Genomic DNA, 24,632 nt, shown 5'->3' on the forward strand with positions numbered 1-24,632 from the left:
TAATGTGTGTGTGAGGCTGGGATGAGTGTGTGTGGGGAGTGTAATGTGGGTGTGCGGCTGGGATGAGTGTGTGTGGGGTGTGTAATGTGTGTGTGCTGCTCGGATGAGTGTGTGTGGGGAGTGTAATGTGTGTGTGCGGCTGGGATGAGTGTGTGTGGGGAGTGTAATGTGTGTGCGGCTGGGATGAGTGTGTGTGGGGAGTGTAATGTGTGTGTGCGGCTGGGATGAGTGTGTGTGGGGAGTGTAATGTGTGTGTGAGGCTGGGATGAGCGTGTGTGGGGAGTGTAATGTGGGTGTGCGTCAGGGATGAGTGTGTGTGGGGAGTGTAATGTGTGTGTGCGGCTGGGATGAGTGTGTGTGGGGTGTGTAATGTGTGTGTGCGTCTGGGATGAGTGTGTGTGGGGAGTGTAATGTGTGTGTGAGGCTGGGATGAGTGTGTGTGGGGAGTGTAATGTGTGTGTGCGACTGGGATGAGTGTGTGTGGGGAGTGTAATGTGTGTGTGTTGCTGGGATGAGTGTGTGTGTGGGGAGTGTAATGTGTGTGTGCGGCTGGGATGAGTGTGTGTGGGGAATGTAATGTGTGTGTGCGGCTGGGAAGAGTGTGTGCGGAGAGTGTAATGTGTGTGTGCGTCTGGGATGAGTGTGTGTCGGGAGTGTAATGTGTGTGTGTGGCTGGGATGAATGTGTGTGGGGAGTGTAATGTGTGTGTGCGGCTGGGATGAGTGTGTGTGGGGAGTGTAATGTGTGTGCCGCTGGGATGAGTGTGTGTGGGGAGAGTAATGTGTGTGTGCGGCTGGGATGAGTGTGTGTGGGGAGTGTAATGTGTGTGCGGCTTGGATGAGTGTGTGTGGGGAGTCTAATGTGTGTGTGCGGCTGGGAGGAGTGTATGTGGGGAGTGTAATGTGTGTGTGTGGCTGGGATGAATGTGTGTGGGGAGTGTAATGTGTGTGTGTGGCTGGGATGAATGTGTGTGGGGAGTGTAATGTGTGTGTGTGGCTGGGATGAATGTGTGTGGGGTGTGTAATGTGTGTGTGCGGCTGGGATGAGTGTGTGTGGGGAGTGTAATGTGTGTGTGTGGCTGGGATGAATGTGTGTGGGGTGTGTAATGTGTGTGTGCGGCTGGGATGAGTGTGTGTGGGGAGTGTAATGTGTGTGTGCGGCTGGGATGAGTGTGTGTGGGGAGTGTAATGTGTGTGTGTGGCTGGGATGAATGTGTGTGGGGTGTGTAATGTGTGTGTGCGGCTGGGATGAGTGTGTGTGGGGAGTGTAATGTGTGTGTGTGGCTGCGATGAGTGTGTGTGGGGAGTGGAATGTGTGTGTGCGACTGGGATGAGTGTGTGTGGGGAATGTAATGTGTGTGTGCGGCTGGGATGAGTGTGTGTGGGGAGTGTAATGTGTGTGTGTGGCTGGGATGAATGTGTGTGGGGAGTGTAATGTGTGTGTGTGGCTGCGATGAGTGTGTGTGGGGAGTGGAATGTGTGTGTGCGACTGGGATGAGTGTGTGTGGGGAATGTAATGTGTGTGTGCGGCTGGGATGAATGTGTGTGGGGAGTGTAATGTGTGTGTGTGGCTGGGATGAATGTGTGTGGGGAGTGTAATGTGTGTGTGCGGCTGGGATGAGTGTGTGTGGGGAGTGTAATGTGTGTGTGTGGCTGGGATGAATGTGTGTGGGGAGTGTAATGTGTGTGTGTGGCTGCGATGAGTGTGTGTGGGGAGTGGAATGTGTGTGTGCGACTGGGATGAGTGTGTGTGGGGAATGTAATGTGTGTGTGCGGCTGGGATGAGTGTGTGTGGGGAGTGTAATGTGTGTGTGCGGCTGGGATGAGTGTGTGTGGGGAGTGTAATGTGTGTGTGCCGCTGGGATGAGTGTGTGTGGGGAGTGTAATGTGGTGTGCGTCTGGGATGAGTGTGTGTGGGGAGTGTAATGTGTGTGTGCGGCTGGGATGAGTGTGTGTGGGGAGTGTAATGTGGGTGTGCGTCCGGGATGAGTGTGTGTGGGGAGTGTAATGTGGGTGTGCGGCTGGGATGAGAGTGTGTGGGGTGTGTAATGTGTGTGTGCGGCTGGGATGAGTGTGTGTGGGGTGTGTAATGTGTGTGTGCGGCTGGGATGAGTGTGTGTGGGGAGTGTAATGTGTGTGTGAGGCTGGGATGAGTGTGTGTGGGGAGTGTAATGTGGGTGTGCGTCTGGGATGAGTGTGTGTGGGGAGTGTAATGTGTGTGTGCGGCTGGGATGAGTGTGTGTGGGGTGTGTAATGTGTGTGTGCGGCTGGGATGAGTGTGTGTGGGGAGTGTAAAGTGTGTGAGACTGGGATGAGTGTGTGTGGGGAGTGTAATGTGGGTGTGCGTCTGGGATGAGTGTGTGTGGGGAGCGTAATGTGTGTGTGCCGCTGGGATGAGTGTGTGTGGGGAGTGTAATGTGTGTGTGTGGCTGGGATGAGTGTGTGTGGGGAGTGTAATGTGTGTGTGAGGCTGGGATGAGTGTGTGTGGGGAGTGTAATGTGGGTGTGCGGCTGGGATGAGTGTGTGTGGGGTGTGTAATGTGTGTGTGCGGCTGGGATGAGTGTGTGTGGGGTGTGTAATGTGTGTGTGCGGCTGGGATGAGTGTGTGTGGGGAGTGGAATCTGTGTGTGCGGCTGGGATGAGTGTGTGTGGGGTGTGTAATGTGTGTGTGCTGCTGGGATGAGTGTGTGTGGGGAGTGTAATGTGTGTGTGAGGCTGGGATGAGTGTGTGTGGGGAGTGTAATGTCTGTGTGCGGCTGTGATGAGTGTGTGTCGGGAGTGTAATGTGTGTGCGGCTGGGATGAGTGTGTGTGGGGAGTGTAATGTGTGTGTGTGGCTGGGATGAGTGTGTGTGGGGAGTGTAATGTGTGTGTGAGGCTGAGATGAGCGTGTGTGGGGAGTGTAATGTGGGTGTGCGTCTGGGATGAGTGTGTGTGGGGAGTGTAATGTGTGTGTGCGGCTGGGATGAGTGTGTGTGGGGTGTGTAATTTGTGTGTGCGGCTGGGATGAGTGTGTGTGGGGAGTGTAATGTGTGTGTGAGGCTGGGATGAGTGTGTGTGGGGAGTGTAATGTGTGTGTGCGGCTGGGATGAATGTGTGTGGGGAGTGTAATGTGTGTGCGGCTGGGATGAGTGTGTGTGGGGCGTGTAATGTGTGTGTGCGGCTGGGATGAGTGTGTGTGGGGAGTGTATTGTGTGTGTGCGGCTGGGGTGAGTGTGTGTGGGGAGTGTAATGTGTGTGTGCGGCTGGGATGAGTGTGTGTGGGGCGTGTAATGTGTGTGTGTGGCTGGGATGAGTGTGTGTGGGGAGTGTAATGTGTGTGTGTGGCTGGGGTGAGTGTGTGTGGGGAGTGGAATGTGTGTGTGCGGCTGGGATGAGTGTGTGTGGGGTGTGTAATGTGTGTGTGCGGCTGGGATGAGTGTGTGTGGGGAGTGTAATGTGTGTGTGAGGCTGGGATGAGTGTGTGTGGGGAGTGTAATGTCTGTGTGCGGCTGTGATGAGTGTGTGTCGGGAGTGTAATGTGTGTGCGGCTGGGATGAGTGTCTGTGGGGAGTGTAATGTGTGTGTGTGGCTGGGGTGAGTGTGTGTGGGGAGTGTAATGTGTGTGTGAGGCTGAGATGAGCGTGTGTGGGGAGTGTAATGTGGGTGTGCGTCTGGGATGAGTGTGTGTGGGGAGTGTAATGTGTGTGTGCGGCTGGGATGAGTGTGTGTGGGGTGTGTAATTTGTGTGTGCGGCTGGGATGAGTGTGTGTGGGGAGTGTAATGTGTGTGTGAGGCTGGGATGAGTGTGTGTGGGGAGTGTAATGTGTGTGTGCGGCTGGGATGAGTGTGTGTGGGGAGTGTAATGTGTGTGCGGCTGGGATGAGTGTGTGTGGGGCGTGTAATGTGTGTGTGCGGCTGGGATGAGTGTGTGTGGGGAGTGTATTGTGTGTGTGCGGCTGGGGTGAGTGTGTGTGGGGAGTGTAATGTGTGTGTGCGGCTGGGATGAGTGTGTGTGGGGCGTGTAATGTGTGTGTGTGGCTGGGATGAGTGTGTGTGGGGAGTGTAATGTGTGTGTGTGGCTGGGGTGAGTGTGTGTGGGGAGTGGAATGTGTGTGTGCGGCTGGGATGAGTGTGTGTGGGGTGTGTAATGTGTGTGTGCGGCTGGGATGAGTGTGTGTGGGGAGTGTAATGTGTGTGTGAGGCTGGGATGAGTGTGTGTGGGGAATGTAATGTCTGTGTGCGGCTGTGATGAGTGTGTGTCGGGAGTGTAATGTGTGTGCGGCTGGGATGAGTGTCTGTGGGGAGTGTAATGTGTGTGTGTGGCTGGGGTGAGTGTGTGTGGGGAGTGTAATGTGTGTGTGAGGCTGAGATGAGCGTGTGTGGGGAGTGTAATGTGGGTGTGCGTCTGGGATGAGTGTGTGTGGGGAGTGTAATGTGTGTGTGCGGCTGGGATGAGTGTGTGTGGGGTGTGTAATTTGTGTGTGCGGCTGGGATGAGTGTGTGTGGGGAGTGTAATGTGTGTGTGAGGCTGGGATGAGTGTGTGTGGGGAGTGTAATGTGTGTGTGCGGCTGGGATGAGTGTGTGTGGGGAGTGTAATGTGTGTGCGGCTGGGATGAGTGTGTGTGGGGCGTGTAATGTGTGTGTGCGGCTGGGATGAGTGTGTGTGGGGAGTGTATTGTGTGTGTGCGGCTGGGGTGAGTGTGTGTGGGGAGTGTAATGTGTGTGTGCGGCTGGGATGAGTGTGTGTGGGGCGTGTAATGTGTGTGTGTGGCTGGGATGAGTGTGTGTGGGGAGTGTAATGTGTGTGTGTGGCTGGGGTGAGTGTGTGTGGGGAGTGTAATGTGTGTGTGCGGCTGGGATGAGTGTGTGTGGGGAGTGTAATGTGTGTGTGCGGCTGGGATGAGTGTGTGTGTGGGGAGTGTAATGTGTGTGTGCGGCTGGGATGAGTGTGTGTGGGGAATGTAATGTGTGTGTGCGGCTGGGATGAGTGTGTGTGGGGAGTGTAATGTGTGTGTGTGGCTGGGATGAGTGTGTGTGGGGAGTGTAATGTGTGTGTGCGGCTGGGATGAGTGTGTGTGGGGTGTGTAATGTGTGTGTGGCTGGGATGAGTGTGTGTCGGTAGTGTAATGTGTGTGTGTGGCTGGGATGAGTGTGTGTGGGGTGTGTAATGTGTGTGTGCGGCTGGGATGAGTGTGTGTTGGGAGTGTAATGAGTGTGTGCGGCTGGGATGAGTGTGTGTGGGGAGTGTAATGTGTGTGTGGCGCTGGGATGAGTGTGTGTGGGGAGTGTAATGTGTGTGTGCGGCTGAGATGAGTGTGTGTGGGGTGTGTAATGTGTGTGTGCGGCTGGGATGAGTGTGTGTGGGGAGTGTAATGTGTGTGTGCGGCTGTGATGAGTGTGTGTCGGGAGTGTAATGTGTGTGCGGCTGGGATGAGTGTGTGTGGGGAGTGTAATGTGTGTGTGCGGGTGGGGTGAGTGTGTGTGGGGAGTGTAATGTGTGTGTGGGGCTGGGATGAATGTGTGTGGGGAGTGTAATGTGTGTGTGCAACTGGGGGGAGTGTGTGTTGGGAGTGTAATGTGTGTGTGGGGCCGGGATGAGTGTGTGTGGGGAGTGTTCTGTGTGTGTGTGGCTGGGATGAGTGTGTGTGGGGAGTGTAATGTGTGTGTGCGGCTGGGTTGAGTGTGTGTGGGGAGTGTAATGTGTGTGTGCGGCTGGGATGAATGTGTGTGGGGAGTTTAATGTGTGTGTGCGGCTGGGGGGAGTGTGTGTGGGGAGTGTAGTGTGTGTGTGCGGCTGGGGTGTGTGTGGGGAGTGTAATGTGTGTGTGCGGCTGGGGGGAGTGTGTGTAGGGAGTGTAATGTGTGTGCGGCTGGGATGAGTGTGTGTGGGGAGTGTAATGTGTGTGTGCGGCTGGGATGAGTGTGTGTGGGGAGTGTAATGTGTGTGCGCGGCTGGGATGAGTGTGTGTTGGGAGTGTAATGAGTGTGTGCGGCTGGGATGAGTGTGTGTGGGGAGTGTAATGTGTGTGTGGGGCTGGGATGAGTGTGTGTGGGGAGTGTAATGTGTGTGTGCGGCTGGGGTGAGTGTGTGTGGGGAGTGTAATGTGTGTGTGGGGCTGGGATGAGTGTGTGTGGGGAGTGTAATGTGTGTGTGCGGCTGGGGGGAGTGTGTGTGGGGAGTGTAATATGTGTGTGCGGCTGGGATGAGTGTGTGTGGGGAGTGTAATGTGTGTGTGCGGCTGGGGGGAGTGTGTGTGGGAGTGTAATGTGTGTGTGCGGCTGGGGTGAGTGTGTGTGGGGAGTGTAATGTGTGTGTGCAGCTGTGGGGAGTGTGTGTAGGGAGTGTAATGTGTGTGCGGCTGGGATGAGTGTGTGTACGGAGTGTAATGTGTGTGTGCGGCTGGGGGGAGTGTGTGTGGGGAGTGTAATGTGTGTGTGCGGCTGGGATGAGTGTGCGTGGGGAGTGTAATGTGTGTGTGTGGCTGGGATGAGTGTGTGTGGGCAGTGTAATGTGTGTGTGTGGCTGGGATGAGTGTGTGTGGAGAGTGTAATGTGTGTGTGCGGCTGGGATGAGTGTGTGTTGGGAGTGTAATGTGTGTGTGCGGATGGGATGAGTGTGTGTGTGGAGTGTAATGTGTGTGTGTGGCTGGGATGAGTGTGTGTTGGGAGTGTAATGTGTGTGTGCGTCTGGGAGGAGTGTGTGTGGGGAGTGTAATGTGTGCGTGCGGCTGGGATGAGTGTGTGTAGGGAGTGAAATGTGTGTGTGCGGCTGGGATGAGTGTGTGTGGGGAGTGTAAAGTGTGTGTGCGGCCGGGATGAGTGTGTGTGGGGAGTGTAATGTGTGTGTGCAGCTGGGATGAGTGTGTCTGGGTAGTGTAATGTGTGTGTGAGGCTGGGATGAGTGTGTGTGGGGAGTGTAATGTGAGTGTGCAGCTGGGATGAGTGTGTGTGGGTAGTGTAATGTGTGTGTGAGGCTGGGATGAGTGTGTGTGGGGAGTGTAATGTGTGTATGCGGCTGGGATGAGTGTGTGTGGGGAGTGTAATGTGTGTGTGCGGCTGGGATGAGTGTGCGTGGGGAGTGTAATGTGTGTGTGTGGCTGGGGTGAGTGTGTGTGGGGAGTGTAATGTGTGTGTGTGGCTGGGGTGAGTGTGTCTGGGGAGTGTAATGTGTGTGTGTGGCTGGGATGAGTGTGTGTGGGGAGTGTAATGTGTGTGTGAGGCTGGGATGAGCGTGTGTGGGGAGTGTAATGTGGGTGTGCGTCTGGGATGAGTGTGTGTGGGGAGTGTAATGTGTGTGTGCGGCTGGGATGAGTGTGTGTGGGGTGTGAAATGTGTGTGTGCGGCTGGGATGAGTGTGTGTGGGGAGTGTAATGTGTGTGTGAGTCTGGGATGAGTGTGTGTGGGGAGTGTAATGTGTGTGTGCGGCTGGGATGAGTGTGTGTGGGGAGTGTAATGTGTGTGTGCGGCTGGGATGAGTGTGTGTGGGGCGTGTAATGTGTGTGTGCGGCTGGGATGAGTGTGTGTGGGGAGTGTATTGTGTGTGTGCGGCTGGGGTGAGTGTGTGTGGGGAGTGTAATGTGTGTGTGCGGCTGGGATGAGTGTGTGTGGGGCGTGTAATGTGTGTGTGTGGCTGGGATGAGTGTGTGTGGGGAGTGTAATGTGTGTGTGTGGCTGGGGTGAGTGTGTGTGGGGAGTGTAATGTGTGTGTGCGGCTGGGATGAGTGTGTGTGGGGTGTGTAATTTGTGTGTGCGGCTGGGATGAGTGTGTGTGGGGAGTGTAATGTGTGTGTGAGGCTGGAATGAGTGTGTGTGGGGAGTGTAATGTGTGTGTGCGGCTGGGATGAGTGTGTGTGGGGAGTGTAATGTGTGTGCGGCTGGGATGAGTGTGTGTGGGGCGTGTAATGTGTGTGTGCGGCTGGGATGAGTGTGTGTGGGGAGTGTATTGTGTGTGTGCGGCTGGGGTGAGTGTGTGTGGGGAGTGTAATGTGTGTGTGCGGCTGGGATGAGTGTGTGTGGGGCGTGTAATGTGTGTGTGTGGCTGGGATGAGTGTGTGTGGGGAGTGTAATGTGTGTGTGTGGCTGGGGTGAGTGTGTGTGGGGAGTGGAATGTGTGTGTGCGGCTGGGATGAGTGTGTGTGGGGTGTGTAATGTGTGTGTGCGGCTGGGATGAGTGTGTGTGGGGAGTGTAATGTGTGTGTGAGGCTGGGATGAGTGTGTGTGGGGAGTGTAATGTCTGTGTGCGGCTGTGATGAGTGTGTGTCGGGAGTGTAATGTGTGTGCGGCTGGGATGAGTGTCTGTGGGGAGTGTAATGTGTGTGTGTGGCTGGGGTGAGTGTGTGTGGGGAGTGTAATGTGTGTGTGAGGCTGAGATGAGCGTGTGTGGGGAGTGTAATGTGGGTGTGCGTCTGGGATGAGTGTGTGTGGGGAGTGTAATGTGTGTGTGCGGCTGGGATGAGTGTGTGTGGGGTGTGTAATTTGTGTGTGCGGCTGGGATGAGTGTGTGTGGGGAGTGTAATGTGTGTGTGAGGCTGGGATGAGTGTGTGTGGGGAGTGTAATGTGTGTGTGCGGCTGGGATGAGTGTGTGTGGGGAGTGTAATGTGTGTGCGGCTGGGATGAGTGTGTGTGGGGCGTGTAATGTGTGTGTGCGGCTGGGATGAGTGTGTGTGGGGAGTGTATTGTGTGTGCGGCTGGGGTGAGTGTGTGTGGGGAGTGTAATGTGTGTGTGCGGCTGGGATGAGTGTGTGTGGGGCGTGTAATGTGTGTGTGTGGCTGGGATGAGTGTGTGTGGGGAGTGTAATGTGTGTGTGTGGCTGGGTGAGTGTGTGTGGGGAGTGGAATGTGTGTGTGCGGCTGGGATGAGTGTGTGTGGGGTGTGTAATGTGTGTGTGCGGCTGGGATGAGTGTGTGTGGGGAGTGTAATGTGTGTGTGAGGCTGGGATGAGTGTGTGTGGGGAGTGTAATGTCTGTGTGCGGCTGTGATGAGTGTGTGTCGGGAGTGTAATGTGTGTGCGGCTGGGATGAGTGTCTGTGGGGAGTGTAATGTGTGTGTGTGGCTGGGGTGAGTGTGTGTGGGGAGTGTAATGTGTGTGTGAGGCTGAGATGAGCGTGTGTGGGGAGTGTAATGTGGGTGTGCGTCTGGGATGAGTGTGTGTGGGGAGTGTAATGTGTGTGTGCGGCTGGGATGAGTGTGTGTGGGGTGTGTAATTTGTGTGTGCGGCTGGGATGAGTGTGTGTGGGGAGTGTAATGTGTGTGTGAGGCTGGGATGAGTGTGTGTGGGGAGTGTAATGTGTGTGTGCGGCTGGGATGAGTGTGTGTGGGGAGTGTAATGTGTGTGCGGCTGGGATGAGTGTGTGTGGGGCGTGTAATGTGTGTGTGCGGCTGGGATGAGTGTGTGTGGGGAGTGTATTGTGTGTGTGCGGCTGGGGTGAGTGTGTGTGGGGAGTGTAATGTGTGTGTGCGGCTGGGATGAGTGTGTGTGGGGCGTGTAATGTGTGTGTGTGGCTGGGATGAGTGTGTGTGGGGAGTGTAATGTGTGTGTGTGGCTGGGGTGAGTGTGTGTGGGGAGTGTAATGTGTGTGTGCGGCTGGGATGAGTGTGTGTGGGGAGTGTAATGTGTGTGTGCGGCTGGGATGAGTCTGTGTGTGGGGAGTGTAATGTGTGTGTGCGGCTGGGATGAGTGTGTGTGGGGAATGTAATGTGTGTGTGCGGCTGGGATGAGTGTGTGTGGGGAGTGTAATGTGTGTGTGCGGCTGGGATGAGTGTGTGTCGGGAGTGAAATGTGTGTGTGTGGCTGGGATGAGTGTGTGTGGGGTGTGTAATGTGTGTGTGCGGCTGGGATGAGTGTGTGTTGGGAGTGTAATGAGTGTGTGCGGCTGGGATGAGTGTGTGTGGGGAGTGTAATGTGTGTGTGGCGCTGGGATGAGTGTGTGTGTGGAGTGTAATGTGTGTGTGCGGCTGGGGTGAGTGTGTGTGGGGAGTGTAATGTGTGTGTGGGGCTGGGATGAATGTGTGTGGGGAGTGTAATGTGTGTGTGCAACTGGGGGGAGTGTGTGTTGGGAGTGTAATGTGTGTGTGGGGCCGGGATGAGTGTGTGTGGGGAGTGTTCTGTGTGTGTGTGGCTGGGATGAGTGTGTGTGGGGAGTGTAATGTGTGTGTGCGGCTGGGTTGAGTGTGTGTGGGGAGTGTAATGTGTGTGTGCGGCTGGGATGAATGTGTGTGGGGAGTTTAATGTGTGTGTGCGGCTGGGGGGAGTGTGTGTGGGGAGTGTAGTGTGTGTGTGCGGCTGGGGTGTGTGTGGGGAGTGTAATGTGTGTGTGCGGCTGGGGGGAGTGTGTGTAGGGAGTGTAATGTGTGTGCGGCTGGGATGAGTGTGTGTGGGGAGTGTAATGTGTGTGTGCGGCTGGGATGAGTGTGTGTGGGGAGTGTAATGTGTGTGCGCGGCTGGGATGAGTGTGTGTTGGGAGTGTAATGTGTGTGTGGGGCTGGGATGAGTGTGTGTGGGGAGTGTAATGTGTGTGTGCGGCTGGGGTGAGTGTGTGTGGGGAGTGTAATGTGTGTGTGGGGCTGGGATGAGTGTGTGTGGGGAGTGTAATGTGTGTGTGCGGCTGGGGGGAGTGTGTGTGGGGAGTGTAATATGTGTGTGCGGCTGGGATGAGTGTGTGTGGGGAGTGTAATGTGTGTGTGCGGCTGGGGGGAGTGTGTGTGGGAGTGTAATGTGTGTGTGCGGCTGGGGTGAGTGTGTGTGGGGAGTGTAATGTGTGTGTGCAGCTGTGGGGAGTGTGTGTAGGGAGTGTAATGTGTGTGCGGCTGGGATGAGTGTGTGTACGGAGTGTAATGTGTGTGTGCGGCTGGGGGGAGTGTGTGTGGGGAGTGTAATGTGTGTGTGCGGCTGGGATGAGTGTGCGTGGGGAGTGTAATGTGTGTGTGTGGCTGGGATGAGTGTGTGTGGGCAGTGTAATGTGTGTGTGTGGCTGGGATGAGTGTGTGTGGAGAGTGTAATGTGTGTGTGCGGCTGGGATGAGTGTGTGTTGGGAGTGTAATGTGTGTGTGCGGATGGGATGAGTGTGTGTGTGGAGTGTAATGTGTGTGTGTGGCTGGGATGAGTGTGTGTTGGGAGTGTAATGTGTGTGTGCGTCTGGGAGGAGTGTGTGTGGGGAGTGTAATGTGTGCGTGCGGCTGGGATGAGTGTGTGTAGGGAGTGAAATGTGTGTGTGCGGCTGGGATGAGTGTGTGTGGGGAGTGTAAAGTGTGTGTGCGGCCGGGATGAGTGTGTGTGGGGAGTGTAATGTGTGTGTGCAGCTGGGATGAGTGTGTCTGGGTAGTGTAATGTGTGTGTGAGGCTGGGATGAGTGTGTGTGGGGAGTGTAATGTGAGTGTGCAGCTGGGATGAGTGTGTGTGGGTAGTGTAATGTGTGTGTGAGGCTGGGATGAGTGTGTGTGGGGAGTGTAATGTGTGTATGCGGCTGGGATGAGTGTGTGTGGGGAGTGTAATGTGTGTGTGCGGCTGGGATGAGTGTGCGTGGGGAGTGTAATGTGTGTGTGTGGCTGGGGTGAGTGTGTGTGGGGAGTGTAATGTGTGTGTGTGGCTGGGGTGAGTGTGTCTGGGGAGTGTAATGTGTGTGTGTGGCTGGGATGAGTGTGTGTGGGGAGTGTAATGTGTGTGTGAGGCTGGGATGAGCGTGTGTGGGGAGTGTAATGTGGGTGTGCGTCTGGGATGAGTGTGTGTGGGGAGTGTAATGTGTGTGTGCGGCTGGGATGAGTGTGTGTGGGGTGTGAAATGTGTGTGTGCGGCTGGGATGAGTGTGTGTGGGGAGTGTAATGTGTGTGTGAGTCTGGGATGAGTGTGTGTGGGGAGTGTAATGTGTGTGTGCGGCTGGGATGAGTGTGTGTGGGGAGTGTAATGTGTGTGTGCGGCTGGGATGAGTGTGTGTGGGGCGTGTAATGTGTGTGTGCGGCTGGGATGAGTGTGTGTGGGGAGTGTATTGTGTGTGTGCGGCTGGGGTGAGTGTGTGTGGGGAGTGTAATGTGTGTGTGCGGCTGGGATGAGTGTGTGTGGGGCGTGTAATGTGTGTGTGTGGCTGGGATGAGTGTGTGTGGGGAGTGTAATGTGTGTGTGTGGCTGGGGTGAGTGTGTGTGGGGAGTGTAATGTGTGTGTGCGGCTGGGATGAGTGTGTGTGGGGAGTGTAATGTGTGTGTGCGGCTGGGATGAGTGTGTGTGTGGGGAGTGTAATGTGTGTGTGCGGCTGGGATGAGTGTGGGTGGGGAATGTAATGTGTGTGTGCGGCTGGGATGAGTGTGTGTGGGGAGTGTAATGTGTGCGTGTGGCTGGGATGAGTGTGTGTAGGGAGTGAAAAGTGTGTGTGCGGCTGGGATGAGTGTGTGTGGGGAGTGTAATGTGTGTGTGCGGCCGGGATGAGTGTGTGTGGGGAGTGTAATGTGTGTGTGCAGCTGGGATGAGTGTATCTGGGTATTGTAATGTGTGTGTGTGGCTGGGATGAGTGTGTGTGGGGATTGTAATGTGAGTGTGCAGCTGGGATGAGTGTGGGTGGGTAGTGTAATGTGTGTGTGAGGCTGGGATGAGTGTGTGTGGGGAGTGTAATGTGTGTATGCGGCTGGGATGAGTGTGTGTGTGGAGTGTAATGTGTGTGTGCGGCTGGGATGAGTGTGCGTGGGGACTGTAATGTGTGTGTGTGGCTGGGGTGAGTGTGTGTGGGGAGTGTAATGTGTGTGTGTGGCTGGGGTGAGTGTGTGTGGGGAGTGTAATGTGTGTGTGTGGCTGGGATGAGTGTGTGTGGGGAGTGTAATGTGTGTGTGAGGCTGGGATGAGCGTGTGTGGGGAGTGTAATGTGGGTGTGCGTCTGGGATGAGTGTGTGTGGGGAGTGTAATGTGTGTGTGCGGCTGGGATGAGTGTGTGTGGGGTGTGTAATGTGTGTGTGCGGCTGGAATGAGTGTGTGTGGGGAGTGTAATGTGTGTGTGAGTCTGGGATGAGTGTGTGTGGGGAGTGTAATGTGTGTGTGCGGCTGGGATGAGTGTGTGTGGGGAGTGTAATGTGTGTGTGCTGCTGGGATGAGTGTGTGTGGGGCGTGAAAGGTGTGTGTGCGGCTGGGATGAGTGTGTGTGGGGAGTGTATGGTGTGTGTGCGGCTGGGGTGAGTGTGTGTGGGGAGTGTAATGTGTGTGTGCGGCTGGGATGAGTGTGTGTGGGGCGTGTAATGTGTGTGTGTGGCTGGGTTGAGTGTGTGTGGGGAGTGTAATGTGTGTGTGCGGCTGGGATGAGTGTGTGTGGGGAGTGTAATGTGTGTGTGCGGCTGGGATGAGTGTGTGTGTGGGGAGTGCAATGTGTGTGTGCGGCTGGGATGAGTGTGTGTGGGGAATGTAATGTGTGTGTGCGGCTGGGATGAGTGTGTGTGGGGAGTGTAATGTGTGTGTGCGGCTGGGATGAGTGTGTGTCGGGAGTGTAATGTGTGTGTGCGGCTGGGATGAGTGTGTGTGGGGTGTGTAATGTGTGTGTGCGGCTGGGATGAGTGTGTGTTGGGAGTGTAATGAGTGTGTGCGGCTGGGATGAGTGTGTCTGGGGAGTGTAATGTGTGTGTGGCGCTGGGATGAGTGTGTATGGGGAGTGTAATGTGTGTGTGCGGCTGGGGTGAGTGTGTGTGGGGAGTGTAATGTGTGAGTGGGGCTGGGATGAATGTGTGTGGGGAGTGTAATGTGTGTGTGCATCTGGGGGGAGTGTGTGTGGGGAGTGTAATGTGTGTGTGGGGCCGGGATGAGTGTGTGTAGGGAGTGTTCTGTGTGTGTGTGGCTGGGATGAGTGTGGGTGGGGAGTGTAATGTGTGTGTGTGGCTGGGATGAGTGTGTGTGGGTAGTGTAATGTGTGTGTGCGGCTGGGATGAGTGTGTGTGGGGAGTGTAATGTGTGTGTGCGGCTGGGATGAGTGTGTGTGGGGAGTGTAATGTGTGTGTGAGGCTGGGATGAGTGTGTGTGGGGAGTGTAATGTGGGTGTGCGGCTGGGATGAGTGTGTGTGGGGTGTGTAATGTGTGTGTGCGGCTCGGATGAGTGTGTGTGGGGAGTGTAATGTGTGTGTGCGGCTGGGATGAGTGTGTGTGGGGAGTGTAATGTGTGTGTGGCTGGGATGAGTGTGTGTGGGGAGTGTAATGTGTGTGTGAGGCTGGAATGAGCGTGTGTGGGGAGTGTAATGTGGGTGTGCGTCTGGGATGAGTGTGTGTGGGGAGTGTAATGTGTGTGTGCGGCTGTGATGAGTGTGTGTGGGGTGTGTCATGTGTGTGTGCGGCTGGGATGAGTGTGTGTGGGGAGTGTAATGTGTGTGTGAGGCTGGGATGAGTGTGTGTGGGGAGTGTAATGTGTGTGTGCGACTGGGATGAGTGTGTGTGGGGAGTGTAATGTGTGTGTGTTGCTGGGATGAGTGTGTGTGTGGGGAGTGTAATGTGTGTGTGCGGCTGGGATGAGTGTGTGTGGGGAATGTAATGTGTGTGTGCGGCTGGGATGAGTGTGTGTGGGGAGTGTAATGTGTGTGTGCGGCTGGGATGAGTGTGTGTTGGGAGTGTAATGAGTGTGTGCGGCTGGGATGAGTGTGTCTGGGGAGTGTAATGTGTGTGTGGCGCTGGGATGAGTGTGTATGGGGAGTGTAATGTGTGTGTGCGGCTGGGGTGAGTGTGTGTGGGGAGTGTAATGTGTGTGTGGGGCTGGGATGAATGTGTGTGGGGAGTGTAATGTGTGTGTGCATCTGGGGGGAGTGTGTGTGGGGAGTGTAATGTGTGTGTGGGGCCGGGATGAGTGTGTGTAGGGAGTGTTCTGTGTGTGTGTGGCTGGGATGAGTGTGGGTGGGGAGTGTAATGTGTGTGTGTGGCTGGGATGAGTGTGTGTGGGTAGTGTAATGTGTGTGTGCGGCTGGGATGAGTGTGTGTGGGGAGTGTAATGTGTGTGTGCGGCTGGGATGAGTGTGTGTGGGGAGTGTAATGTGTGTGTGAGGCTGGGATGAGTGTGTGTGGGGAGTGTAATGTGTGTGTGCGGCTGTGATGAGTGTGTGTGGGGTGTGTAATGTGTGTGTGCGGCTGGGATGAGTGTGTGTGGGGAGTGTAATGTGTGTGTGAGGCTGGGATGAGTGTGTGTGGGGAGTGTAATGTGTGTGTGCGACTGGGATGAGTGTGTGTGGGGAGTGTAATGTGTGTGTGTTGCTGGGATGAGTGTGTGTGTGGGGAGTGTAATGTGTGTGTGCGGCTGGGATGAGTGTGTGTGGGGAATGTAATGTGTGTGTGCGGCTGGGATGAGTGTGTGTGGGGAGTGTAATGTGTGTGTGCGGCTGTGATGAGTGTGTGTGAGGAGTGTAATGTGTGTGCGGCTGGGATGAGTGTGTGTGGGGAGTGTAATGTGTGTGTGCGTCTGGGATGAGTGTGTGTCGGGAGTGTAATGTGTGTGTGTGGCTGGGATGAATGTGTGTGGGGAGTGTAATGTGTGTGTGCGGCTGGGATGACTGTGTGTGGGGAGTGTAATGTGTGTGCCGCTGGGATGAGTGTGTGTGGGGAGAGTAATGTGTGTGTGTGGCTGGGATGAGTGTGTGTGGGGAGTGTAATGTGTGTGTGCGGCTGGGATGAGTGTGTGTGGGGAGTGTAATGTGGGTGTGCGTCTGGGATGAGTGTGTGTGGGGAGTGTAATGTGTGTGTGTGGCTGGGATGAGTGTGTGTGGGGAGTGTAATGTGTGTGTGAGGCTGGGATGAGTATGTGTGGAGAGTGTAATGTGGGTGTGCGTCTGGGATGAGTGTGTGTGGGGAGTGTAATGTGTGTGTGCGGCTGGGATGAGTGTGTGTGGGGTGTGTAATGTGTGTGTGCGGCTGGGATGAGTGTGTGTGGGGAGTGTAAAGTGTGTGAGACTGGGATGAGTGTGTGTGGGGAGTGTAATGTGAGTGTGCGTCTGGGATGAGTGTGTGTGGGGAGCGTAATGTGTGTGTGCCGCTGGGATGAGTGTGTGTGGGGAGTGTAATGTGTGTGTGTGGCTGGGATGAGTGTGTGTGGGGAGTGTAATGTGTGTGTGAGGCTGGGATGAGTGTGTGTGGGGAGTGTAATGTGGGTGTGCGGCTGGGATGAGTGTGTGTGGGGTGTGTAATGTGTGTGTGCGGCTCGGATGAGTGTGTGTGGGGAGTGTAATGTGTGTGTGCGGCTGGGATGAGTGTGTGTGGGGAGTGTAATGTGTGTGCGGCTGGGATGAGTGTGTGTGGGGAGTGTAATGTGTGTGTGTGGCTGGGATGAGTGTGTGTGGGGAGTGTAATGTGTGTGTGAGGCTGGGATGAGCGTGTGTGGGGAGTGTAATGTGGGTGTGCGTCAGGGATGAGTGTGTGTGGGGAGTGTAATGTGTGTGTGCGGCTGGGATGAGTGTGTGTGGGGTGTGTAATGTGTGTGTGCGTCTGGGATGAGTGTGTGTGGGGAGTGTAATGTGTGTGTGAGGCTGGAATGAGTGTGTGTGGGGAGTGTAATGTGTGTGTGCGACTGGGATGAGTGTGTGTGGGGAGTGTAATGTGTGTGTGTTGCTGGGATGAGTGTGTGTGTGGGGAGTGTAATGTGTGTGTGCGGCTGGGATGAGTGTGTGTGGGGAATGTAATGTGTGTGTGCGGCTGGGAAGAGTGTGTGCGGAGAGTGTAATGTGTGTGTGCGTCTGGGATGAGTGTGTGTCGGGAGTGTAATGTGTGTGTGTGGCTGGGATGAATGTGTGTGGGGAGTGTAATGTGTGTGTGCGGCTGGGATGAGTGTGTGTGGGGAGTGTAATGTGTGTGTGCGGCTGGGATGAGTGTGTGTGGGGAGTGTAATGTGTGTGCGGCTTGGATGAGTGTGTGTGGGGAGTCTAATGTGTGTGTGTGGCTGGGATGAGTGTGTGTGGGGAGTGTAATGTGTGTGTGCGGCTGGGAGGAGTGTGTGTGGGGAGTGTAATGTGTGTGTGCGGCTGGGATGAGTGTGTGTGGGGAGTGTAATGTGTGTGCGGCTTGGATGAGTGTGTGTGGGGAGTCTAATGTGTGTGTGCGGCTGGGAGGAGTGTATGTGGGGACTGTAATGTGTGTGCCGCTGGGATGAGTGTGTGTGGGGAGTGTAATGTGTGTGTGCGGCTGGGATGAGTGTGTGTGGGGAGTGTAATGTGTGTGCGGCTTGGATGAGTGTGTGTGGGGAGTGTAATGTGTGTGTGCGGCTGGGATGAGTGTGTGTGGGGAGTGTAATGTGTGTGCGGCTTGGATGAGTGTGTGTGGGGTGTGTAATGTGTGTGTGCGGCTGGGATGAGTGTGTGTGGGGACTGTAATGTGTGTGTGCGGCTGGGATGAGTGTGTGTGGGGAGTGTAATGTGTGTGTGTGTCTGGGATGAGTGTGTGTGGGGAGTGTAATGCGTATGTGCGGCTGGGATGAGTGTGTGTGGGGAGTGTAATGTGTGTGTGCGGCTGGGATGAGTGTGTGTGGGGAGTGTAATGTGTGTGTGCGGCTGGGATGAGTGTGTGTGGGGAGTGTAATGTGTGTGTGCGGCTGGGATGAGTGTGTGTGGGGAGTGTAATGTGTGTGTGCGGCTGGGCTGAGTGTGTGTGGGGAGTGTAATGTGTGTGGGGCTGGAATGAGTGTGTGTGGGGAGTGTAATGTGTGTGTGCGGCTGGGAAGAGTGTGTGCGGAGAGTGTAATGTGTGTGTGCGTCTGGGATGAGTGTGTGTCGGGAGTGTAATGTGTGTGTGCGGCTGGGATGAGTGTGTGTGGGGAGTGTAATGTGTGTGCCGCTGGGATGAGTGTGTGTGGGGAGAGTAATGTGTGTGTGTGGCTGGGATGAGTGTGTGTGGGGAGTGTAATGTGTGTGTGCGGCTGGGATGAGTGTGTGTGGGGAGTGTAATGTGTGTGTGCCGCTGGGATGAGTGTGTGTGGGGAGTGTAATGTGTGTGTGTGGCTGGGATGAGTGTGTGTGGGGAGTGTAATGTGGTGTGCGTCTGGGATGAGTGTGTGTGGGGAGTGTAATGTGTGTGTGCGGCTGGGATGAGTGTGTGTGGGGAGTGTAATGTGGGTGTGCGTCCGGGATGAGTGTGTGTGGGGAGTGTAATGTGGGTGTGCGGCTGGGATGAGTGTGTGTGGGGTGTGTAATGTGTGTGTGCGGCTGGGATGAGTGTGTGTGGGGTGTGTAATGTGTGTGTGCGGCTGGGATGAGTGTGTGTGGGGAGTGTAATGTGTGTGTGAGGCTGGGATGAGTGTGTGTGGGGAGTGTAATGTGGGTGTGCGTCTGGGATGAGTGTGTGTGGGGAGTGTAATGTGTGTGTGCGGCTGGGATGAGTGTGTGTGGGGTGTGTAATGTGTGTGTGCGGCTGGGATGAGTGTGTGTGGGGAGTGTAAAGTGTGTGAGACTGGGATGAGTGTGTGTGGGGAGTGTAATGTGGGTGTGCGTCTGGGATGAGTGTGTGTGGGGAGCGTAATGTGTGTGTGCCGCTGGGATGAGTGTGTGTGGGGAGTGTAATGTGTGTGTGTGGCTGGGATGAGTGTGTGTGGGGAGTGTAATGTGTGTGTGAGGCTGGGATGAGTGTGTGTGGGGAGTGTAATGTGGGTGTGCGGCTGGGATGAGTGTGTGTGGGGTGTGTAATGTGTGTGTGCGGCTGGGATGAGTGTGTGTGGGGTGTGTAATGTGTGTGTGCGGCTGGGATGAGTGTGTGTGGGGATTGGAATCTGTGTGTGCGGCTGGGATGAGTGTGTGTGGGGTGTGTAATGTGTGTGTGCGGCTGGGATGAGTGTGTGTGGGGAGTGTAATGTGTGTGTGAGGCTGGGATGAGTGTGTGTGGGGAGTGTAATGTCTGTGTGCGGCTGTGATGAGTGTGTGTGGGGAGTGTAATGTGTGTGTGTGGCTGGGATGAGTGTGTGTCGGGAGTGTAATGTGTGTGCGGCTGGGATGAGTGTGTGTGGGGAGTGTAATGTGTGTGTGTGGCTGGGATGAGTGTGTGTGGGGAGTGTAATGTGTGTGTGAGGCTGAGATGAGCGTGTGTGGGGAGTGTAATGTGGGTGTGCGTCTGGGATGAGTGTGTGTGGGGAGTGTAATGTGTGTGTGCGGCTGGGATGAGTGTGTGTGGGGTGTGTAATTTGTGTGTGCGGCTGGGATGAGTGTGTGTGGGGAGTGTAATGTGTGTGTGAGGCTGGGATGAGTGTGTGTGGGGAGTGTAATGTGTGTGTGCGGCTGGGATGAGTGTGTGTGGGGAGTGTAATGTGTGTGCGGCTGGGATGAGTGTGTGTGGGGCGTGTAATGTGTGTGTGCGGCTGGGATGAGTGTGTGTGGGGAGTGTATTGTGTGTGTGCGGCTGGGGTGAGTGTGTGTGGGGAGTGTAATGTGTGTGTGCGGCTGGGATGAGTGTGTGTGGGGCGTGTAATGTGTGTGTGTGGCTGGGATGAGTGTGTGTGGGGAGTGTAATGTGTGTGTGCGGCTGCGATGAGTGTGTGTGGGGAGTGTAATGTGTGTGTGAGGCTGGGGTGAGTGTGTGTGGGGAGTGGAATGTGTGTGTGCGGCTGGGATGAGTGTGTGTGGGGTGTGTAATGTGTGTGTGCGGCTGGGATGAGTGTGTGTGGGGAGTGTAATGTGTGTGTGCGGCTGGGATGAGTGTGTGTGGGGAGTGTAATGTGTGTGTGAGGCTGGGATGAGTGTGTGTGGGGAGTGTAATGTCTGTGTGCGGCTGTGATGAGTGTGTGTCGGGAGTGTAATGTGTGTGCGGCTGGGATGAGTGTCTGTGGGGAGTGTAATGTGTGTGTGTGGCTGGGGTGAGTGTGTGTGGGGAGTGTAATGTGTGTGTGAGGCTGAGATGAGCGTGTGTGGGGAGTGTAATGTGGGTGTGCGTCTGGGATGAGTGTGTGTGGGGAGTGTAATGTGTGTGTGCGGCTGGGATGAGTGTGTGTGGGGTGTGTAATTTGTGTGTGCGGCTGGGATGAGTGTGTGTGGGGAGTGTAATGTGTGTGTGAGGCTGGGATGAGTGTGTGTGGGGAGTGTAATGTGTGTGTGCGGCTGGGATGAGTGTGTGTGGGGAGTGTAATGTGTGTGCGGCTGGGATGAGTGTGTGTGGGGCGTGTAATGTGTGTGTGCGGCTGGGATGAGTGTGTGTGGGGAGTGTATTGTGTGTGTGCGGCTGGGATGAGTGTGTGTGGGGCGTGTAATGTGTGTGTGTGGCTGGGATGAGTGTGTGTGGGGAGTGTAATGTGTGTGTGTGGCTGGGGTGAGTGTGTGTGGGGAGTGGAATGTGTGTGTGCGGCTGGGATGAGTGTGTGTGGGGTGTGTAATGTGTGTGTGCGGCTGGGATGAGTGTGTGTGGGGAGTGTAATGTGTGTGTGAGGCTGGGATGAGTGTGTGTGGGGAGTGTAATGTCTGTGTGCGGCTGTGATGAGTGTGTGTCGGGAGTGTAATGTGTGTGCGGCTGGGATGAGTGTCTGTGGGGAGTGTAATGTGTGTGTGTGGCTGGGGTGAGTGTGTGTGGGGAGTGTAATGTGTGTGTGAGGCTGAGATGAGCGTGTGTGGGGAGTGTAATGTGGGTGTGCGTCTGGGATGAGTGTGTGTGGGGAGTGTAATGTGTGTGTGCGGCTGGGATGAGTGTGTGTGGGGTGTGTAATTTGTGTGTGCGGCTGGGATGAGTGTGTGTGGGGAGTGTAATGTGTGTGTGAGGCTGGGATGAGTGTGTGTGGGGAGTGTAATGTGTGTGTGCGGCTGGGATGAGTGTGTGTGGGGAGTGTAATGTGTGTGCGGCTGGGATGAGTGTGTGTGGGGCGTGTAATGTGTGTGTGCGGCTGGGATGAGTGTGTGTGGGGAGTGTATTGTGTGTGTGCGGCTGGGGTGAGTGTGTGTGGGGAGTGTAATGTGTGTGTGCGGCTGGGATGAGTGTGTGTGGGGCGTGTAATGTGTGTGTGTGGCTGGGATGAGTGTGTGTGGGGAGTGTAATGTGTGTGTGTGGCTGGGGTGAGTGTGTGTGGGGAGTGTAATGTGTGTGTGCGGCTGGGATGAGTGTGTGTGGGGAGTGTAATGTGTGTGTGCGGCTGGGATGAGTGTGTGTGTGGGGAGTGTAATGTGTGTGTGCGGCTGGGATGAGTGTGTGTGGGGAATGTAATGTGTGTGTGCGGCTGGGATGAGTGTGTGTGGGGAGTGTAATGTGTGTGTGCGGCTGGGATGAGTGTGTGTCGGTAGTGTAATGTGTGTGTGTGGCTGGGATGAGTGTGTGTGGGGTGTGTAATGTGTGTGTGCGGCTGGGATGAGTGTGTGTTGGGAGTGTAATGAGTGTGTGCGGCTGGGATGAGTGTGTGTGGGGAGTGTAATGTGTGTGTGGCGCTGGGATGAGTGTGTGTGTGGAGTGTAATGTGTGTGTGCGGCTGGGGTGAGTGTGTGTGGGGAGTGTAATGTGTGTGTGGGGCTGGGATGAATGTGTGTGGGGAGTGTAATGTGTGTGTGCAACTGGGGGGAGTGTGTGTTGGGAGTGTAATGTGTGTGTGGGGCCGGGATGAGTGTGTGTGGGGAGTGTTCTGTGTGTGTGTGGCTGGGATGAGTGTGTGTGGGGAGTGTAATGTGTGTGTGCGGCTGGGTTGAGTGTGTGTGGGGAGTGTAATGTGTGTGTGCGGCTGGGATGAATGTGTGTGGGGAGTGTAATGTGTGTGTGCGGCTGGGATGAGCGTGTGTGGGGAGTGTAATGTGTGTGTGCGGCTGGGATGAGCGTGTGTGGGGAGTGTAATGTGTGTGTGCGGCTGGGATGAGTGTGTGTGGGGAGTGTAATGTGTATGTGAGGCTGGGATGAGTGTGTGTGGGGAGTGTAATGTGTATGTGAGGCTGGGATGAGTGTGTGTGGGGAGTTTAATGTGTGTGTGCGGCTGGGGGGAGTGTGTGTGGGGAGTGTAGTGTGTGTGTGCGGCTGGGGTGTGTGTGGGGAGTGTAATGTGTGTGTGCGGCTGGGGGGAGTGTGTGTAGGGAGTGTAATGTGTGTGCGGCTGGGATGAGTGTGTGTGGGGAGTGTAATGTGTGTGTGCGGCTGGGATGAGTGTGTGTGGGGAGTGTAATGTGTGTGCGCGGCTGGGATGAGTGTGTGTTGGGAGTGTAATGAGTGTGTGCGGCTGGGATGAGTGTGTGTGGGGAGTGTAATGTGTGTTGGGGCTGGGATGAGTGTGTGTGGGGAGTGTAATGTGTGTGTGCGGCTGGGGTGAGTGTGTGTGGGGAGTGTAATGTGTGTGTGGGGCTGGGATGAGTGTGTGTGGGGAGTGTAATGTGTGTGTGCGGCTGGGGGGAGTGTGTGTGGGGAGTGTAATATGTGTGTGCGGCTGGGATGAGTGTGTGTGGGGAGTGTAATGTGTGTGTGCGGCTGGGGGGAGTGTGTGTGGGAGTGTAATGTGTGTGTGCGGCTGGGGTGAGTGTGTGTGGGGAGTGTAATGTGTGTGTGCAGCTGTGGGGAGTGTGTGTAGGGAGTGTAATGTGTGTGCGGCTGGGATGAGTGTGTGTACGGAGTGTAATGTGTGTGTGCGGCTGGGGGGAGTGTGTGTGGGGAGTGTAATGTGTGTGTGCGGCTGGGATGAGTGTGCGTGGGGAGTGTAATGTGTGTGTGTGGCTGGGATGAGTGTGTGTGGGCAGTGTAATGTGTGTGTGTGGCTGGGATGAGTGTGTGTGGAGAGTGTAATGTGTGTGTGCGGCTGTGATGAGTGTGTGTTGGGAGTGTAATGTGTGTGTGCGGATGGGATGAGTGTGTGTGTGGAGTGTAATGTGTGTGTGTGGCTGGGATGAGTGTGTGTTGGGAGTGTAATGTCTGTGTGCGTCTGGGAGGAGTGTGTGTGGGGAGTGTAATGTGTGCGTGCGGCTGGGATGAGTGTGTGTAGGGAGTGAAATGTGTGTGTGCGGCTGGGATGAGTGTGTGTGGGGAGTGTAAAGTGTGTGTGCGGCCGGGATGAGTGTGTGTGGGGAGTGTAATGTGTGTGTGCAGCTGGGATGAGTGTGTCTGGGTAGTGTAATGTGTGTGTGAGGCTGGGATGAGTGTGTGTGGGGAGTGTAATGTGAGTGTGCAGCTGGGATGAGTGTGTGTGGGTAGTGTAATGTGTGTGTGAGGCTGGGATGAGTGTGTGTGGGGAGTGTAATGTGTGTATGCGGCTGGGATGAGTGTGTGTGGGGAGTGTAATGTGTGTGTGCGGCTGGGATGAGTGTGCGTGGGGAGTGTAATGTGTGTGTGTGGCTGGGGTGAGTGTGTGTGGGGAGTGTAATGTGTGTGTGTGGCTGGGGTGAGTGTGTCTGGGGAGTGTAATGTGTGTGTGTGGCTGGGATGAGTGTGTGTGGGGAGTGTAATGTGTGTGTGAGGCTGGGATGAGCGTGTGTGGGGAGTGTAATGTGGGTGTGCGTCTGGGATGAGTGTGTGTGGGGAGTGTAATGTGTGTGTGCGGCTGGGATGAGTGTGTGTGGGGTGTGAAATGTGTGTGTGCGGCTGGGATGAGTGTGTGTGGGGAGTGTAATGTGTGTGTGAGTCTGGGATGAGTGTGTGTGGGGAGTGTAATGTGTGTATGCGGCTGGGATGAGTGTGTGTGTGGAGTGTAATGTGTGTGTGCGGCTGGGATGAGTGTGCGTGGGGACTGTAATGTGTGTGTGTGGCTGGGGTGAGTGTGTGTGGGGAGTGTAATGTGTGTGTGTGGCTGGGGTGAGTGTGTGTGGGGAGTGTAATGTGTGTGTGTGGCTGGGATGAGTGTGTGTGGGGAGTGTAATGTGTGTGTGAGGCTGGGATGAGCGTGTGTGGGGAGTGTAATGTGGGTGTGCGTCTGGGATGAGTGTGTGTGGGGAGTGTAATGTGTGTGTGCGGCTGGGATGAGTGTGTGTGGGGTGTGTAATGTGTGTGTGCGGCTGGGATGAGTGTGTGTGGGGAGTGTAATGTGTGTGTGAGTCTGGGATGAGTGTGTGTGGGGAGTGTAATGTGTGTGTGCGGCTGGGATGAGTGTGTGTGGGGAGTGTAATGTGTGTGTGCGGCTGGGATGAGTGTGTGTGGGGCGTGAAAGGTGTGTGTGCGGCTGGGATGAGTGTGTGTGGGGAGTGTATGGTGTGTGTGCGGCTGGGGTGAGTGTGTGTGGGGAGTGTAATGTGTGTGTGCGGCTGGGATGAGTGTGTGTGGGGCGTGTAATGTGTGTGTGTGGCTGGGTTGAGTGTGTGTGGGGAGTGTAATGTGTGTGTGCGGCTGGGATGAGTGTGTGTGGGGAGTGTAATGTGTGTGTGCGGCTGGGATGAGTGTGTGTGTGGGGAGTGCAATGTGTGTGTGCGGCTGGGATGAGTGTGTGTGGGGAATGTAATGTGTGTGTGCGGCTGGGATGAGTGTGTGTGGGGAGTGTAATGTGTGTGTGCGGCTGGGATGAGTGTGTGTCGGGAGTGTAATGTGTGTGTGCGGCTGGGATGAGTGTGTGTGGGGTGTGTAATGTGTGTGTGCGGCTGGGATGAGTGTGTGTTGGGAGTGTAATGAGTGTGTGCGGCTGGGATGAGTGTGTCTGGGGAGTGTAATGTGTGTGTGGCGCTGGGATGAGTGTGTATGGGGAGTGTAATGTGTGTGTGCGGCTGAGGTGAGTGTGTGTGGGGAGTGTAATGTGTGTGTGGGGCTGGGATGAATGTGTGTGGGGAGTGTAATGTGTGTGTGCATCTGGGGGGAGTGTGTGTGG

This window comes from Scyliorhinus torazame, chromosome 1 (assembly GCF_047496885.1).
Source record: "Scyliorhinus torazame isolate Kashiwa2021f chromosome 1, sScyTor2.1, whole genome shotgun sequence".
Taxonomy (NCBI): Eukaryota; Metazoa; Chordata; class Chondrichthyes; order Carcharhiniformes; family Scyliorhinidae; genus Scyliorhinus; species Scyliorhinus torazame.